The 20,111-nt window shown below is 42.0% G+C and overlaps 1 protein-coding gene and 1 long non-coding RNA gene across 6 annotated transcripts in view; one reads left to right on the top strand and one right to left on the bottom strand.

Moving 5' to 3' along the window:
- SOX5 (SRY-box transcription factor 5) overlaps positions 1–20,111 on the bottom strand; it is a 623,404-nt gene that overhangs the window by 157,319 nt on the left and 445,974 nt on the right. The window lies entirely within an intron of this gene.
- On the top strand, positions 5,738–19,935 carry LOC131202646 (uncharacterized). 3 transcript variants are annotated; one of them, XR_009156179.1, is made up of 3 exons: positions 5,738–5,964; positions 8,128–8,227; positions 19,563–19,935. It is a non-coding gene; the product is annotated as an uncharacterized LOC131202646 (long non-coding RNA). The 3 variants fall into 3 exon arrangements; XR_009156177.1 differs by lacking the exon at positions 19,563–19,935 and adding an exon at positions 10,562–11,375; XR_009156178.1 differs by lacking the exon at positions 19,563–19,935 and adding an exon at positions 10,542–11,375.

Below are 20,111 nucleotides of genomic sequence, written 5' to 3'. Positions count from 1 at the left end.
GTGAATGTCGTTTCTCCAATGGCTCGTCAGAAGGTTGCAAAGGGGGACCACATGACCCTGGGACACGGCAACCGCCATAAGTATGAGTCGGTTGCCAAATATCTGAATTTTGATCATGTGACTGCAGGAATGCTACAACGGTCATTTGTGTGAAAAATGGCCATAAATTGCTTTTTTTAGTGCTGTTGTAACTTTGAATGGTCGCTGTTGTAAGTTGAGGATTACCAGCCTTACCTTTAAAATCTTTCCGGAAGTTATTGTTGTATGTTAACAATACTGACTACCCTGTTTTCCCTCAGGATTGGCAAAATTTAAATCCAAATTTAAATTTAAATTGTTGGAAATGCAGGCAGAAGCATGGTACCTTCTATCACTCATGGTGGCTGTGTTCAGAATCGAAAAAATATTGGGAAAAAAATAAAAAGTTGGTTGCAGCGGTGCTCAACTGGAATATACACCAGAATTGTTCCTTCTAGGGATAATGAAAAAATCTTACAAGAAAACAAGACGTATGATTCTACATATAACAAGCGCAGCAAGATTGGCCTTCGCGCAATGTTGGAAGAATGTAAAGACGCCCTCTGATGACTTAATAATTTTAAAAAAACTTCGCGCAAAAATGGACAACTAACATTGGAATTGAATGGAACGACAGACTTGGAGTATTATGTATCATGGGAGAAATGGTACAAATGGATTGAAAACAGAAAAATAAAACAGACTCAGACATAGTAGAATTTGATGAAGTAAAATGTATAGAGTATAAGAACTTCGTAGTGATATGTTGTGTAAATGGTCACAGTTCTGCACAAAAATTTTCTTTTTTGTATTTTTGTATTTTTGTATTTCTGTATGTATGTTTTTGTCTTTTGTTTGTTTAAAAATTAATAAAATATGGTTTAAAAAAGAAAGAAAGAAAGAAAATAAGATGTCCCCTGATAATAAACCCAATCGGCCTTTTGAGCGCATGCACTAAAATAAGACCCCCCCAAAATAAGCCCTCTTCGAAAATATTTAAATACATGCACAGCCAGTCCCCGCCATTTCCTCTGGTTAGGGTTAGGGAGAAAGAGCTGGAAATCAGGTAAGACGGCAAGAGGAGCCCCGTCTTGCTCCACACGCCCCCAAATAATAAGATATCCTCAAAAATAAGGCCAAGTGCTTATTTTGGGGTTCAAAAAAATATAAGACAGGGTCTTATTTTCGGGGAAACACGGTAAAACAGGGGTCTCCAACCTTGGCAAATTTAAGCCTGGAGCACTTCAACTCCCAGAATGCCCCAGTTTTGCTGGCTGGGGAATTCTGGGAGTTGAAGTCCTCCAGGTTTAAAGTTGCCAAGGTTGGAGATCCCTGCACTAGAATACCAAGACCACACTAAAATTAAAATATCATCATATTAATAAGGGACACGATAAAGTGTAATAACATTTTTTCTCTCTTGGAGAGGGAGATTATTATTTTTGATCTTGATTTGGTACCAGCGTGGTGTTATTAAGATCACCTTAGGAGCAATAGGTATGCGGCTGCGTGGGGGATAGAGGGAGCATCTCGGAGCTTCCATATAACACCTCTCCTACGCAAGCTGCACTGGTTGCCGGTGGTCTTTCGTGTGCAATTCAAGGTGTTGGTGATCACCTTTAAAGCGCTCCATGGCATAGGACCAGGTTACTTACGGGACCGCCTACTGCCGCCAATAGCCTCCCATCGACCTGTGTGCTCCCACAGGGAGGGTCTCCTCGGGGTGCCGTCAGCTAAACAATGTCGGCTGGCGGCCCCCAGGGGAAGAGCCTTCTCTGTTGGGGCACCTACCCTATGGAACGAACTGCCTCTGGGGCTACGCCTTCTTCCCGACCTCTGGGCCTTTAAGCGTGAGCTCAAGACTTTTTTGTTTCAACGAGCAGGGTTGGCCTAAGAGTAATTTTTAATTGAGTGGTTTTATTTCTTGTTATTTTAATATTCGGCCTTATGGTTTCAGATTTTTAAATTTCAAATATTGTGTTTTAATTTTTGTATATGTCTTTTTAACTTGGCTGTAAACCGCCCTGAGTCTTCAGAGAAGGGCGGTATAGAAATGTAAATAATAAATAAATAAATAAATAGGTTTTGTATTTAGAATTGGGGTCAAAGAGAAGAATCCCCATTAAAAATTAAGATGAGCAATGAAATATTTATTGCTTGGTGAAATAAAACCACAGACTTTTAAAGGGTGCTCTGAATTGAGCCTCTGATAAAGTTCAAAATTACAAAAAAAGGGACTTATGACCGTTTTTCACACTTGCAACCACAGCAACAGCCCCAACCGTCAGGTGTTCAAACTTCAGTCGCTTGGCAAGTGACTCATATTTATGACATTTTCAATGTCCCAGGGTCACGTGATCACCTTTTGTGACCACCTGACAAGCAAAGTCAATGAGGGAAAGCCAAATTCGGTTATTATTAAATAACCGTGTCACTTTCTTAAGAACTGCAGTGATTCACTTAACGGCGGTGACAAGAAAGGTCGTAAAATGAGGGAAAACTCAACCAACGTTTTGCTTGGCAACAGAAATTTTGGGGGCAGTTGTGGTAGTAAGTTGAGGACTACCTATAGGGCGGGGGTATCAAACTCGATTTCATGGAGGGCCACATCGGGATTGTGTTTGACCTCAGGGGGCCAGGGTGTGGGTGTGGCCGGGTGTGGGTTTGGCCAGGGTGGGCGTGGCCAGCTTGACACCACACGTTGAGGCTCTGTTTTTTGGCCGCGATGGCCTCCTGCAGTCCTCTGCCAGTAAAAACAGGCTCCCCGAACTCCCCGAACTCCCCACATGTGGCCCTCCCAAGCTCCATTTTTGCTGACAGAGGCACCATGGGCCGGTCCTTCACTGTTTCCAAGGTGGCACCAAGGGCCAGACCTAAATATCCCATGGGCTGGATCCAGCTCGCGGGCTTTGAGTTTGACACCCAGTGGTAGGATTCAGCCAGTTCGCACCTATTCGGGAGAACCAGTTGTTAACATTCTAAGCAGTTCAGAGAACTGGTTGTTGGAAGAAATCTCCTTTTATTTTTTTCCACTTTACAGGGCTAATCCTGTAAGGAAGTCAGGAAGGAAACATTCTGGTGTTGTTTCTAGCCTAATCTTTATTGCCCTGCTTACAGAAACTGCCTCTCTGGTTAATCCTTATTACATTGTAACAGCTACAACGTGAGTGACGTTGAGTTGGCCATGCCCACACAGTCACACGACCACCGAGTCATGCCTATCCAGCTGGTCATTAGGGCAGAGAACCGGTTGTTACATGATTTGGATCCCACCACTGTTGACACCCCTGCTATAGATGGTCGCTTTAATCTGGCAAGATTTCTGTCTATAGGTAAGCAACAATAAAGAAACCACTTGAAGGGAGGGAGAAGAAAGGATAGGAGGAGAAGAAGGAGGAGAAGATAGAGGGTTAGAAAGGATGGGTTAGAAAGTAGTGAGAAGTGGGAAAGAGGAGGGGAAGTAGGAAAGCGAGGAGAAGGATGGTGGGGAAAGTCGAAGAAGGATGAGAAGGGTAGAAAGGATTAAGGGAGGGAGTGGCAGTCGAGTAGCCCGGATTGAGCATAATTTGAGTATAGGATCAATTGTTGTATAAGTGATTGTATTGTACACTGGTCAAATTGTGGGAATTATTATGGGGGGGGGGAAAAATTGCCTTAAAAAAAATAAAAAATAAAGAAACCACTTGGAAGTTATCTCGGGCCATTCTTGGTTCCTTTGGTCCTAACAACTGCTGATTATAAAGCCAAAGTCCAAATCTTGTTTGTCCAACATTGTTCATATGCAGGAACTTATTCTTTGGTACTTCCTATCATCAGCGGATTTTTTTTTTAAAAAAATTGTTAGCTTCTGTAGCGATAATGCATGGCTGTGAAGTTATCAGGCCAGATTGCCTCTCCCTTTTGCAAATTAAGAATAGCTCGCTGGAAGGCTGCCGAAATAAGTCACATATTTGTACATAACAATGTTCGCGCCATGTGACAGTAATTGAAATGAAGTGAAAAGGCTTGAAAGCAAGCCAGAAAGGAAATTTGATAGGGTCATCCGGGCAAACACTGCCGGCTGATATGTTCCATATGAACGTGCTATCCAATGTAAGCAGTGCAAATGCCTCCGAAGAACAAAGATATCTTCCATCCACTCGGTGAAATCCTTGTTGGGTGGCCTGAAGCCGAGTGTTCCTCCGTTTCTTGTACAAAGTGCTCAGAACAGGACAGGAACTTACAGGGATGGATCATCCAGGAACGTGGAAGGAACCCTGAACGAGAAGCAGCTGTTTTGTATACTAGCAATAGCACGTAGATTTACCAAGTTTCTCCCAAAATAAGACTGGGTCTTATATTAATTTTTGCTCCAAAAGATGCATTATGGCTTATTTTTCAGTTAGGTCTTATTTTTTGGGGAAATACAGTACTAAATGCCTCCGTCTGCTGACGATTTTAACTGGGGCTTATTTTTGGGGTAGGGTTTATATTACGAGCATCCTGAAAAATCATGCTAGGGCTTATTTTCCAGTTGGGTCTTATTTTAGGGGAAATAGGTATATACTGCTTTACAGTGCTTTACAGCCCTCTTTAAGCGGTTGACAGAGTCAGCCTATTGCCCCCAAAAAGCTGGGTCCTCATTTTACCCACCTCGGAAGGATGGAAGGCTGAGTGCAATCTTGAGCCTGGTGAGATTCGAGCTGTCAAATTGTAGGCAGCCATCAGTCAGCAGAAGAAGCCTGTGGTACTGTACTCTAACCATTGTGCCACCGCGGTTCATATAAACCTGATTATAGGAAGATGCAGTAAAATTATAAAGCAATGACATTTGGGACAAGACCAAAAGGTGTTTTTTTTCAAGAGGCAACTGGACTTTCTGGTTTTTCTTTGAAGACGTTTCACGTCTCATCCAAGAAAGCTTCTTTAGCTCTTGACTGGATGGTGGGGAATGGAAGGATTTATACTCCTTGCAGACAGCTGGTCATTTGCATTCTTTTAGCAAGTCGTTAAGGTCACCTGGAGGTTCATCTGTCTTCTCAGGGTCACTTGAGTGGAGCCTTCTTGGAACTGTTGAAAGGACTGTGTTGTAGATTGGAGGTAGACGATGTCTCCCCCTCTGTTGAGAGAGGGCTGTTCAATTGTGACATAGATGACCACTTTGATCCATCTTTCAAACCAGCGGTTCTCTCCGTCCACAATGTGGATTTTGCTGTCTTCAAAAGAGTAGCCTGTGTCTTATACATGCGCCATACCCATTTGTGTCACTCAGGTGACCTTGAGGGCAGATTTCTATTCTATTCTATTCTATTCTATTCTATTCTATTCTATTCTATTCTATTCTATTCTATTCTACTCTATTCTACTCTACTCTACTCTACTCTACTCTACTCTACTCTACTCTACTCTACTCTACTCTACTCTACTCTATTCTATTCCTGTTGTTGTTTGAAAACACTTGAAAAGGGGAAGTAAGACAATGAAATAAGGTAGATTCTGTAACTTAGCTAGATCCTTAGCAGCTGTTCCAAAAACGCCAGAGTTTGGCCTGGGTGTGTTCTAGATTCACATGTGATGAAGAGCAAAGACAAAAGCTTGTCTTGAGTTGAACTCAGTCTGTAGTAGATACAAAGGTCCATGTGATTTTTCTTGGCAATAGTAAGGATAACAGCTCGTGGTGTCTACACTCATACAGTACGGTTTGGTCCATTCTTCTGAGCAATCTCTATACTACAGAACATTTCATTATAGATCAGGAATTGACACACCAGAAATGAAAGCTATCGTGGTTCTCCTTCAGCATTCAAGTGCCATCATTCTTCCTACCATCCCTGATATTCAAAAGTCTAGACATGGAGGTAAGGAACAATGCAGGCAAGGCTAGAGAAAACCTTTTATGTCAACATAGATTACATGCTTTCCAAGGCCATCAAGGGAATGACCGAGAGACACTGCTGACTTGTAAAGGTAAGAGGAAAACACTCCGAAATTTAAACACTGGATAAAGCCTAGAATTGAACGCATGAAACACAGACCTCTATAAAGACTGTATATAGCTGCAGTGAATGTATTGAATGTATATTGCTTCGTTTTCATATGAAAAAACAAAGACTAATCTTGTAAAAAAACCTGAATGAGATCTTTCTGCTAAATAAACCAAGTTCTGAATAAGCCAAGATTTATACCATCAGTAGAAATCTGTCGGGCTTTGTACTGCTCAGGTATAAAGCCTGACAGCTAAATTGGCCAACTCCTGTCACATCGAAGAAGAGAATACATCCTGAGACCAAGTATTGCTGAAACTACTCATCCTCTTGCAATCCTGTAGACCAGTGGTTCTCAACCTTTATAGTGCTGCAACCCCTTTAATACAATTCCCCACGATGTGGCGACCCCAACCGTAAAATTATTTTGGTTTTGAATTTATCGTGCCTGAAGCCGTATTGGCTAGCGATCTGAACTGCTTGCGATTGCCTTGAGGACGGAGGCATTAAAGCGGAGACTCCTCCCCTATTAAGTTTATCGCACCTGAAGCCAGATTAGGCTAGCAATTAGGAGTGATTGCAGCTGGCTTGAGAGGGAGACATCAGAGCAAAGATTTCTCTCTTTTTTAATTCATCGCGCCTGAAGCCGAATTCGGCTAGCGATTTGAAGAGCCTGCAGCTGGCTTGTGGAGTCTACCATTGGAGCGCGATTCTTCAACTCGCAAGTATACTTCCCATATTTCCGATGGTCTTAGGCGACCCCAGGCAAATTGTCATTCGACCCCCAACGGGGTCCCGATCCACAGTTTGAGAACTGCTGCTTTAGACTATTGACTATCCTGCCAATCCCTTTAATCCAGTAGTAGGAGCAATATCCCGATGAATCAGTTGACTTAGATAATAAAATGGTTGCTTCAGTGACTGTACCACCACTGATTGTTCCCATACCAGTTCTTGTCCAAATCCTTCAGCTGTTGTTGAAACAGTCCTCTGAAACCACCTACCTGTTTCTTTTTTCTATCTAATGAATATGATAAGTACTGTAGGAATGGCAGAACCTGGGAGCGGAGTCAAAAGAGGGACTAGCCTAGAATCCCTACGGAGTCACAAGCAAACTAAGCCCAACTGCCTTTAGTGCTGCTGACCCTTTTCTAACTCAAAATCAGGCACTGACTACCCTGTTTTCCCCAAAATAAGATCGGGTTTTATATTAATGTTTGCTCCAAAAGACGCATTAGTGCTTGTTTTCTAGTTAGGTCTTATTTTGGGGGAAATACGTGATGGCTCAGGGGCTAGGATGTTGAGCTTGTCAATCGAAAGGTCGGCAGCTCAGCGGTTCGAATCCCTAGTGCTGCCGTGTAACGGGGTGAGCTCCCGTTACTTGTCCCAGCTTCTGCCAACCTAGCAGTTTTGAAAGCACGTAAAAATGCAAGTAGAAAAAATAGGGACCACCTTTGGTGGGAAGGTAACAGCGTTCCATGTGCCTTTGGCATTGAGCCATGCCGGCCACATGACCACGGAGACGTCTTTGGACAGCGCTGGCTCTTTGGCTTTGAAATGGAGATGAGCACCACCCCCTAGAGTCGGCAACAACTAGCACGTATGTGCGAGGGGAACCTTTACCTTTTTACAGTACTAAACGCACCCATCTGGCTGACAATCTTAATTGGGGCTTATTTTTTGGGGTAGGGCTTATATTACAAGCCTCCTGAAAAATCATGCTAGGACTTATTTTCTGGTTAGGTCTTATTTTGGGTGGAAATACGATACTAAATGAACCCATCTGGCTGACAATCTTAACTGGGGTTTATTTTGGGGGTAGGGCTTATATTACGAGCATCCTGAAAAATCATGCTAGGATTTATTTTCTGGTTGGGTCTTATTTTCAGGGAAACAGGGTGTTAGTTGAGAAGATTCCTGTGCATGGGCTTTAAGCAATGAATCGGCTTAATTGAATCTTCACGTGTAGACCTGATCTTTTGCGCCTGATAGGAATAAAAGCAAACATACTGCTTTCTACACTCCGTGTAAAACATGCACTTCCTTCAGACTCAGATATCCTCCAGCAACCAAACGGCACACAGGTTTATAATTAGCCTAATGATAGAAGGAGCTGCAAAATGGACACCTCCCCCTTCTTTTTCAGAACAGTCCAAATTTAGACCTCTATGCACACTTTGCAGCATGCCTACAAGCTACCTTCGAGGATTCTGACTACCAGCCGTGAAATCTGTTTCTCTGACAAGGTAAGCAATCTGTGTGGGAATATGCTGCTGAGATTCAGCTGTTAGCCCAGGATGCAACTTGGAATGAAAGGGGCTTAATTGATCAGTTCAGAGAGGGATCATCAGAGAAAATATAAAATGGATTTTGTATGTCGAGGTGCCCCTGAGACTATGATAGCAGGAACTGAACTCTACATGGATAACAATGGAAATGTGAAGAACTGTGACAGACCTTCCTTCCTTCCTTCCTTCCTTCCTTCCTTCCTTCCTTCCTTCCTTCCTTCTTTTTCTTTCTTTCCTTTCTTCCTTCATCTCCTTCCTTCTGCTTTTCCTTCCTTCCTTCCTTCCTTCCTTCCTTCCTTCCTTGATTTCTTCCTTTCCTTTCTTCCTTTCCTTTCCTTTCCTTCCCTTCCCTTCCTTTCTTTTCTTTCCTTCCTTCCCTTCCTTCCTTCCTTTCCTTTCCTTCCTATCCTTTCTTCCTCCCTAACCCTAACAGAATCATAAGACTGGGAGGTCTTTTGGTCCAACCCCTGCCTAAGACAGGAGTTCTTATACCATCCGGACAAATAGTTGTCCAAACTTTTCTTGAAAACCTCCAGAAATAGAGCACCCACAACTCCAAGGGGAAAGCAGTCCTCATTACCGGGAAATTCTTCTTTATCTCCAGGTTGGATCTCCCCCTGATGAGCTTCTACCCTTTGCTTCAACTAGTCCAGGGTTTGAGGATTCAGAGGGTGGGACAACCAGAAACTGAATGAAGCTCAAATGCATGCTGGCAAGGAGAGAAGCAACTTAGAACTAAGGAGAAATTTCCTGATAGTTAGAACAATTAACTAGTGGAACAACTTGCCTCCAGAAGTTGTGAATGCTCCAACACTGGAAGTTTTTAAGAGGTTGAATAACCATTTGTCTGAAGTGGTGTAGGGTTTCCTGTCTAAGCAGGGGGTTGGAACAGGAGACCTCCAAGGTCCCTTCCAACTCTGTTATTCTATTCTATTCTATTCTATTCTATTCTATTCTATTCTATTCTATTCTATTCTATTCTATTCTATTCTATTCTATTCTATTCTATTCTATTCTATTCTATTCCATTCCATTCCCTTCCCTTCTCTTTTTCTATGCTATGCTATGCTATTCCATTCCATTCCATTCCATTCCATATATTCTCTTCTCTTCTCTTCTCTTCTCTTCTCTTCTCTTCTCTTCTCTTCTCTTCTCTTCTCTTCTGCTATTCTATTCTATTCTATTCTATTCTATTCTATTCTATTCTATTCTATTCTATTCTATTCTATTCTATTCTATTCTAATTCTGGGAGTTGAAGTCCACCTGTCTTAAAGTTGTCAAGGTTGAAAAACACTAGAATAGAGGTAATGGTTATGTCAAAATAGACCAGCTGCTTCCCAAATCCAGCAAAGGAATACCTACAAGTATGTTAACTTGGAAACATGGCCAAAGAGGCATAAAATTTAAACACTGGAAAACACACCTAATTGCGTGGAGCGGTGGTGGTGGTGTTAGGTGCGTGTTTGAAATCAAGACTAATCTAATTGAGTCGTAACTGAGAGTCTTCTGCCGAGTACATCTATTCTACAAAAAGGTTAAGTATCTAAGGTTCAGCCCATACACTCTTCCCCCGCCCCCTTCATGTGGAAACAGCCATTCAAATCCACAGCTCTAACCCATCTCGATAAAAGGAGGAGAAAAATGATACGGGTTGTTGCCAGTGTCCTAGGTATCAACCAAGTACCTTCTTAAGATGTACGATGTTCCAAATAGCGCAGTTATTTGCAGTTCTGCTGGTGTTATTGCAGGAAGCTGCAATTTGTTGATGTATCTTATAAAATTCTTGCACATGGTACCCAAGTGCCCCGATGACAATAAGTATCACTGTTACATGTTTTTATTATTATCATTATCATTATCATTATCATTATCATTATTATTATTATTATTATTATTATTATTATTATTATTATTATTATTATTTGAATTTATATTGCCACCTATTCGCCCATGGCGACTCAAGTTCCTTGTTCATTCATCCTGACTCATTGAATTGAAACAAAACGGCAAGGAACAACACGCTGACATTCGATAAAATAAGGTACACTTGGTCCATCCTTACCCCTAGCTGAATTAAAGCAAATCCATCTCTTGGGGAAGAATAAAGACACACAGTTGTCACAACTCATTAGTATGTCACAATAAATGCCAAGAAAGAAAGGGAAAGAACCCTTGAAACCATCTCAGCAAAAGGAAAATGTTCGGATATGTTGCTTCGGATGTGAATGCCCCCTTCTCTCCCTTCCCATCATGCTGTTCTTCCAATTTCAGAAGGTTGTTTTTTTTTAAAGCAACAACAACAACAACAACAACTGTCCTCCCTAGCTATGATTACCATGGTGAAGTCTCCTGGGGAACATTCCCTTGTCAACTTCTTTCATCTCCCTTTGAACTGGAGAAGGATAACAGCAAGCTACTCGGCCAAATGTCATGTGCCAAAGACTATTTATCAATATCACGTCCGCTTGTGCCTTTATCCAGGTCATTTGATTGATGCTAAGTAAGTAGATGGCCGTATGTACAGAGGGAAAAATTGAGCTTCTCAAACTGGCTGGAATAAAAATAAATAAATAATGCCAGGAATTGTTCAACCAGCCATGGGAATTTCCATTTCCATTTATCACTGGGAAGAACGAGACAGTTCTTAAAAGCCGATCAGTTCTATTTTTCTAATAATATCTGTTTGATTTGCCGTACGGTTTGATGCAAAATTTTCTCGTGACGTATGGCTGTTTTGACTGCCTATTCTTTTATGAGATTAGATTAATTGGGTTATTCCGTTTTTAACTTTATCATCACAACTGCCTAGACTAGAGCCTTGGGAATGTATAAATACATGTAAAAAGTAATAAATGCATTTAAAAAACAACAACAACACACACCCTAAATTTTAAAACTGAAAACAAGTCCTATTTTCATGCTTGCTCCAGTTCTTTATACTGTACCAGGGGTCTCCAACCTTGGCAACTTTAAGCCTGGAGGACTTCAACTCCCAGAATTCTCCAGCCAGCTGGCTGGGGCATTCTGGGTGTTGAAGTCCTTCAGGCTTAAAGTTGCCACGATTGGAGACCCTTAACTTTATATCTTATTTCATCTCTAGTCTGGCTGTATTAAATATAACCTCAATTCACCCAAAGTGTAACGCTTGTTTTCTCTCTTCGCATTTGCAATTTGCATGTCCTATGACTAGAAAGTGTGTTTGGGAGGGTGGGAGGGACAGAATAAATCATTTCCTGTAGTACAGCTGTGAAACCTGGTTTCCTTCAAATGTGCCGGACATACGAGATTAGACTGGCCCCTACCTTACTGTTATTGGGGTTTTTTTTCCCCTTTGGGGTGGGGGGGAAACTACAAAAAAATTGGCTATTAAACAGGAAGCAGATTCCCCTAATATGAAACTGTGTTGATTGTTTATTGGAAAAGTTTTGTTTGTTCCCTTGTAATCTGTTTTTGTTCTTACCAGATTTTTATCTTTTTACCTGTTCAGAAGCTTTTCTCTCTACATCCAGCCAAATGAAGCCCCCCCCACACACATATACATACATACATACATACATACATACATACATACATACATACACACATATATAGGTCTTGGCATATTTGGGTCTTTTCCTGTGTAAGGTTGAGACTACCTTGGCGAAGTTTCGACGAGGTCTCACTCATCATATTCAGGCTGGTGCTTTCGGCTTCGTGCTTGTGTGAGCAAAGAGCACGAAGCCAAAAGCACCAGCCTGAAGATGATGAGACCTCGTCGAAACATCACCAAGATACTCTCAACCTTACACGGGAAAAGACCCGAATATGCCAAGACCTACATACCTATACCCGTGAAAACCTACAAATACACACATACATACATAAACACACACACACACACATATATATACACACACTCACACACATACACACACATATATATACATACACACATTTATAAATATATAAAAGTAAAGGTTCCCCTCACACATATGTGCTAGTTTTTCCTGACCCTAGGGGACGGTGCTCATCTCCGTTTCAAAGCCGAATAGCCAGCGCTGGCTGAAGATGTCTCTGTGGTCATATGGCCGGCATGACTAAAGGCCAAAGGTGCATGGAATGCTGTTACCTTCCCACCAAAGGTGGTCACTATTTTTCTACTTGCATTTTTTACATGCTTTCAAACTGCTAGGTTGGCAGAAGCTGGGACAAGTAACAGGAGCTCACCCCCATTACGCGGCACTAGGGTTTCGAACCACTGAACTGCTGACCTTTCGATCGACAAGCTCAGTGTACACACACACACAAACACACACACACACACACACACACACACACACACATATATACACACAAATATACATACATATATATGCATACACACACACACACACATATATACACATATTTGTGTATATTATACACGTGTATATATAATACTCTCTTACTAGAATCGATGATGTTACCTAGTTTGGTAATGAAACATGGGCAGTAAAACAATAAGCCCTTCCCATCCGACTCTACCCCAACTTTCACAGGGAGTCAGTCAATATAGAGATGTAAAGAAACAAGTTTTCATATACCCCTTTTTGACTCTCTGAGGTGTGAAAAAATGGCATGTAAAATTGGGATCCAAAAATTGTGACCTTCCGCTCCACAGAATTGAGCCACATTCAGATCTGATTCGACTACTCAGTTCATTCTCATGGAGCCTGACCATGTGAAACAAGAAAAAAAGAGAACAAGAAGTTTTGCCTAATCTTAGCTATTACAACTTCATCCCGAATCATTACGACCGAAATTAATGTCCATCTGTAGGAGAGTTTTCAATTGCTAACAATGAGATTAATTAGAAAAGAGCCTAATCCACATGTTAAAAATTAATCATCAACTAATTTGTGCTAACAGGAGGGGAGACCGTGGAACCATTTTTTCAGTATGGTAATCTTTTTTTTTTTTAATTTCATGCCATCCTTGCATCAAACGCGGCTAGAAAACAGAGACATTTAACATTCTCTACACAGAAAGAAGCAACCAACTAAATCAGACCTCACCAATGGAAACTTCCAGGTTTAAACGTAATTAAAAAGGGAATAGAGACATTTCCCAGCAAATAAAAATTGAAAACTAATTTATAAGTATATTACCATTAGCTATTTGTGTGTCTCATCGCTCTCTGCTTCTGATAAGGCAGTCCTTATAGCCTATGTTAGATAAGAGACAAATGAAGAATTCCATGAAAAAGAAAATTGCTTAAAACTAAGAGGCATATGCAGCATTCATTATTATTCGGTCACAACCAATTAAATGTGGGTTCATGGATTTGGCCACCTGCTTTTTCATCAATTAATCAATGCCAGTGATTTTTTTTTAAAAAAAATGCTAGCATGGTTTAATAGCTCAAACCATCTTCCTTGATGGAGGCTGGCTTACTGTTTCACCCTTGATTCCTCTTGTGTTCCTAGAGAAAAAACATAACCATAACTACATATTGTAGTCCTCAACCTCTCTGGGTCACGGGATCCCCTTTTGCCACCTTCTGACAAGCAAAGTCAATGGGGAAACTGGATTCACTTAACCGCCGTGTTACTGACCTAACAACTGCAGTGATTCACTTAACAACCGTTGCGAGAAAGATCGTCAAACGGGAGGAAGCTCACTTAACAACCGTCCAGCTTAGCAATTTGAAATTTTGGGTTCAATTTGTGGTTTATGAGTCAAGGACCACCTGCATAATGCATGCTTTATACGCAAACCACTCTATAGGTGTGGCACCGTCGCGATGCTCCAGATTCAAATCCCACTTGGCGGTGAATTTAATTGGGTGATCTTGATATAGAGCCCTGGTGCGCAGTGGTTAAAGTGCAAACTCTGCCCGCAGTCTGGAGTTCAATCCTGACGGGGCTCAAGGTTGACTTTTGAGAGCGATAAAATGAGGACCCGGATTGTTGGGGGCAAGAGGCCGACACTGTAAACCGCTTAGAGAGGGCTGTAAAGTACTATGGAGTGGTATCAGGAGTGGGCTGCTAGGGGTTTGCAGGGCTTCGGGAGAACCTCTAGCTAAGATTCTGTGCAGTTTGGAGAACCCCCAAATCCCATTCCTGGCTGGCCCCGCCCACCCAGCCCTTCCCAGGAGTCCCCACGCAGCCCATTTTGGATGTAGGTAAATGCAGGGCGTGTGCGGAGGCTCAGGGAGGGTGAAAAATGGGCCTACCGGAAGTTCAGGAAAGCCAGAAATGAGCCCATTTCCAGCCTCCAGAGGGCCTCCAGAGCCTGGGGAGGCCATTTTCGCCCTTCCGGAGGCTCAAGAAAAGTCTCCGGAGCCCCCCCCCCATCGTGGTGCAGGAGGCTGAGTAGGCCACGCCCACCATGACCACACCCACCCAGCAACTGGGCAGAGAACCCCTTGCTTAAATTTTTGAAGCCCACCCTGAGTGGTATATAAATATACTGCTATTGTTATTGCTATCTTGGCTTCGTTCAGTGGTAGTCAACCTGGTCCCTACCGCCCACTAGTGGGCATTCCAGCTTTCATAGTGGGCGGTAGGGGTTTTGTCCAATACTGAAGCACTTTCCTTTTTTTTAATTTAATTGACTTTTTAAAAAAAATTCATAGTATTATTTAAAAACATTTTCATTAGGTTTTCATAGAATTCCCCATGACAATTTAAATTTCTGAAAATATACTATTTGTATCGCCCACGCATAAGTTTAGTTCATGTTACGTAAGTGAAACTAAATGGCGCTATAGTGCGACCGCAAACAAAAGAGCCTCGTCCCAGAATAGCTCGCGCATCTCCCCCCACACCACCCAGTTGTAACAGACAAGCAGAGCTGGTAGCCGGCGCCCCCCCACAACCCAATACACGATGCGCGAGAGGCGTGCACAGACGACGATACACAGCATGTTATTGTGGAACCGGTGGGCAGTTAGAAAATTTTACTACTAACAGAGATACAAAAGCGGGCGGTAGGTATAAAAAGGTTGACCCTGGCTTAGTTCTATCTTGCAGGTTAATTTAAAAGATGGTTGAGAGATCTTTTAAGCCAGCCTGACTTCTTTGCATTCTAACACCCTACTGATTCTCATACTTGGATGTTTTCTGTGTCTCAAAATGTTTGCGTTTTCCAGTCTAAAGATAATGTGTATAACACAGGATCTAGCTGTATATTAGCGTCTACATGTTTGGCCAACAGTCCATCAATTATCTTGAAGACCCTTGATATAGGAATTTGGGTCAAGTAACATGACAATTTCACGGAACACATTCCCATTGTGGTTCCCACCAAATTCTCCTCTGCCTGAAGCAACGGGCGTTCCCTACAATGCATATTTTGTCTAAGGACATGACAAAAACTCATTCAGATCTGAACCTTGAGGAATTCAAAACAGGATCAGAAGACTCGCCAAGAAAATGCATATAGAAATCTCTCTCTACACAAAACCAGGATTGTCTTCTTTCTTAACATTTAAATTCCTCCCATTATTATCAGGCTGATAATGGGATTGAATTAGAAGATCGTCGCATTCTTGGAAGAAGCCGAGCTTTAGAAAAGCATGAAGAAACTTTTGAGCAATTAGGATAAGTCTCTTTCCAGTCGAGCTCAACCCTTGATATCTTCATGGATAATATTCATATCTCCTCCACTTACACAAACACACATACATATAGATGGGCTGCATTAACAGAGGGATAGAATCAAGATCACGTGAAGTGTTAATACCACTTTATAAGGCCTTGGTAAGGCCACACTTGCAATATTGCATTCAGTTTTGGTCGCCATGATGTAAAAAAGATATTGAGACTCTAAAAAGAGTGCAGAGAAGAGCAACAAAGATGATTAGGGGACTGGAAACTAAAACATATGAAGAACGGTTGCAGGAACTCGGTATGTCTAATTTAATGAAAAGAAGGACTAGGGGAGACATGATAGCAGTCTTTCAATATCTCAGGGGTTGCCACAAAGAAGAGGGAGTCAAACTATTCTCCAAAGCACCTGAGGGCAGGACAAGAAGCAATGGGTGGAAACTAATCAAGGAGAGAAACAACTTAGAACTAAGGAGAAATTTCCTGACAGTTAGAACAATTAATAAGTGGAACAACTTGCCTGCAGAAGTTGCAAATGCTCCAACACTGGAAAAATTTAAGAAAATGTTGGATAACCATTTGTCTGAAATGGTGTAGGGTTTCCTGCCTGGGCAGGGGGTTGGACTAGAAGGCCTCCAAGGTCCCTTCCAACTCTGTTATTATTATTAGATGCTCTAGCAACAAAACAGAAGTGGCTTGTCATTGACTTTTTCCAGGATTTAACCTCCCCCCTTTTTAAACTAAACACGTACAGAAGTTACGGTGGCTGAAAAGAATGGAGAAAAGATGGAATGTCCTACTTGGACGAAATAGAAGAGTCTTGTTAGGAGAGCAAATATGCAATATTTCATTCAGGGAACAATGCTGATTAGCTTTAACTAAACAATTATCTATTTTATTTAGCTTTCCTGCTTGCTTGCAACACAGATCATAAAACAACACAGAGTTAAGAGTTGGAAATGACCATTGAGGTCATTCAACCCACTTCCTTGCAGCAGGGCAAAAATCCAAATAAAAACATCCTCCGCAGATGTTGACCAGCTTCCACTGGGATACATCCAGCAAATGGAAGCTTGTCACCTTCTGGATAATTGGTCCACTGATGACCTATTCTAACTGCTCTGCAAAGCGTGAAGAATCAGGACCACACGTTAAGCTCTAGTTAGGCTCTAATTTATTGCTCATGTCTATATACAAGAATCTAGTCAACTCACAGTCAATGCTTAATTGGCACTAGATAAGAGTTACTGGAATTCAAGACACATCAAGTTCTTGAGGGACCTTCGGAAAGTCAAGAGTGACAGTCCCAGCCTCATTTCAGGGAGAAAAATATTCTACCACTTGGTGTCAGGTACAAAGAATCAGGACCGTCCATTAAGTTCTGGTCAATCTGATTGACTCATGACTACACACAAGAATCTAGTCTACTAACACGCAGCACTATTTTGGCGCTAGATAAAGAATTAATGGAATCCAAGAGGGATTGGACTTAAGATTGTTTGTGGCAGTGGTGGGTTTCAAATTTTTTTACTCCCGGTTCTGTGGGTGTGGCTTGGTGGGCATGGCATGGCTTGGTGGCTGTGGCTTGGTGGACGTGGCAGGGGAAGGATACTGCAAAATCCCCATTCCCTCCCCAATCCAGGGGAAGGTTACTGCAAAATTTCCATTTCCTCTCCAATCCAGGGGAAGGTTACTGCAAAATCCCCATTTCCTCCCGATCAGCTGGGACTTGGGAGGCAGAGAATAGATGGGGGCGGGGCCAGTCAGAATTTTTACTACCGGTTCTCTGAACTACTCAAAATTTCTGCTACCAGAATTGGTCAGAACCTGCTGAAACCCACCTCTGGTTTGTGGGAACGTCATGATTCTAGGCTAATGACTCTCTTGATTCCACACACACCCCACCCCTACAGCTCTGCCTCCTCTTCTCCTATATCCAGGAGAATTTCGCCCAGTATTCAACTTAGATCTGCCTTTCTATCACTTAAATTTATTGTTTTGTGGCTGCGTCCTGTAATGATAGATCACAGTCTTCTCTTCCTGTACTTGACAATATGTACAGGCATATCACCCTTCAGCTGGTAACAGGTGTCTTTAAAAAAAACCTGCAAACGTCTCCTCTTGTTTGCAGAAGACAAGGCAGTCTGACAAGGGGATGGAAAGAGAGAGTGCTACTGCTTTCTTTTGTTCCTTATGCACCATCTTCACGTATTTCATTTACTGTACAGCTCTGGGATGCACATATGTTCAAACAGCTGATGGCTCATATGACCTTCTGTCTCCTTACTGCATCTTTACATGCTGTTCCGGATAGTTTTAAAAGATAACATTCCTTTCTCCTCCACTCCCCCCCCTAGTTATGAGTGAATTAATAGCTTTATTGGGAGATAAATGGAAGCAACAGCGTAGTTGGTAGCTTAGCCCTGTAGCCGAAGCATTTTTAATCTACAATATTTGCAAATATAATTAGTTTGGTCATGGGATGGAGAAAATTAGACTGTGCAATTCTTCAACATTTATTTTGCATTTTCTGCCATGGACAAAATTAATAATATTCAGACTACAGATAGTCCTCAAATTATGGTCACATTTAAATTTGTCTTGGTAAAGCAAGGAGGTTGTTAAGTGAGTCGTGTCTTATTTTATGGCCCCTTTTTGCCATGGTTTTTAAGTGAATCACCCCAGTTGTTGAATGGTTTTTAAGTGAACCACCCAATCATTAAGCAAATACGGCTTCCCCCATTGTCTTTGCTTGTCGTATACCAGCTGGGAAGGTCGCAAACAGAGACCACATGATTCCAGGCTGTACAACTGTCTTAAATACATGCTGGTTGCCAAGGACCTGGATTTTTTTATCATGGGCTACACTGCGCTAGTGCAAATGTGAGGACTGGTTGCGAGTCACTTTTTTCATTGTCGATGTTATTTTTAAGTCACTGGGTGAATGGTTACAAGTTGAGAACTACCTGCATCCTTTGCCTCAGTGCTCCATGTATAAAATGGTCAAGTGGTTTTGATAATGTCTCCTAAATCGGGTCTCCAACCTTGGCAACTTTAAGACTTGTGGACTTCAGCTCCTAGAATTCCTCAGCCAGCTTTGCTGGCTAAGGAATTCTGGGAGTGGAAGTCCACAAGCTGGCTGAGGAATTCTGGGAGTCGAAGTCCACAAGTCTTAAAGTTGCTGAGGTTGGAGACCCCTGTCCTAAATGACTTCTTGTCCGTGTCTTCTCCAAAATCTTCCAAACTGAAAAGTAGCAAGTTCCTCTCCCCAAAGTTAAGATGAGGCATGTTTTGTCACATCTAATAAGACTGTGTGAAGTGACAAAAATTTGCAAGCAAAATAAAAGCATTTGCTGGAAGGCACCAGGTTTTTTTTTTTAAAAAAAGTTGGGGTCTCCAATCAATCTTGGGCACTTGAGTGTGAATTGATGGTGTTTGGAAAATGTAGAAGTAGATATATAAAGAAGAAAAATCCAGGAAATTATAGCTAACACATCAGAAATGAGTGGCACGTTGCGTTAAAACTTGGACATCATATGAGTAATAATTTTGGGCTTCGGGAAATGACACACCCCCAATCCTTTGCATTGTGTATGTAGTTTTCACGTCAACTCATAAATCTTCAGCGGGTAGATGTTAATGATAGAAAGAATCAACGCTGGTTACATCCAGAAAGAAATATCGTAAAATGGGGCAAAATTCACTTAATAACTGTCTTGCTTAGTAACATCGGCCACCTAATGAGAAGGAAGGACTCCCTGGAGAAGAGCCTAATGCTGAAAACGATTGAGGGCAAAAGAAGAAGGGGACGACAGAGAACGAGGTGGCTGGATGGAGTCACTGAAGCAATAGGCGTGAGCTTAAATGGATTCCAGAGGATGGTAGAGGACAGGAAGGCCTGGAGGAACGTTGTCCATGGGGTCGCGATGGGTCGGACACGACTTCGCAACTAACAACAACAGTGCAATAAATCCAGTTTAAGGCACTATTGCTGTTTACAGATCCCTCACATCCAGGACATAAACTGTTTCAACTCCTACCCTCAAAACGATGCTATAGAGCACTGCACAACAGAACAACTAGACACAAGAACAGTTTTTTCCTGTACTTGACAATATGTACAGGCATATCACCCTTCAGCTGGTAACAGGTGTCTTTAAAAAAAACCTGCAAACGTCTCCTCTTGTTTGCAGAAGACAAGGCAGTCTGACAAGGGGATGGAAAGAGAGAGTGCTACTGCTTTCTTTTGTTCCTTATGCACCATCTTCACGTA

The sequence above is a fragment of the Ahaetulla prasina genome, chromosome 7 (genome assembly GCF_028640845.1).
Source record: "Ahaetulla prasina isolate Xishuangbanna chromosome 7, ASM2864084v1, whole genome shotgun sequence".
NCBI classification, from domain to species: Eukaryota; Metazoa; Chordata; class Lepidosauria; order Squamata; family Colubridae; genus Ahaetulla; species Ahaetulla prasina.
The sequence above is the reverse complement of the archived record's forward strand: the minus strand, read 5'-3'. Positions and strand labels throughout refer to the sequence as shown.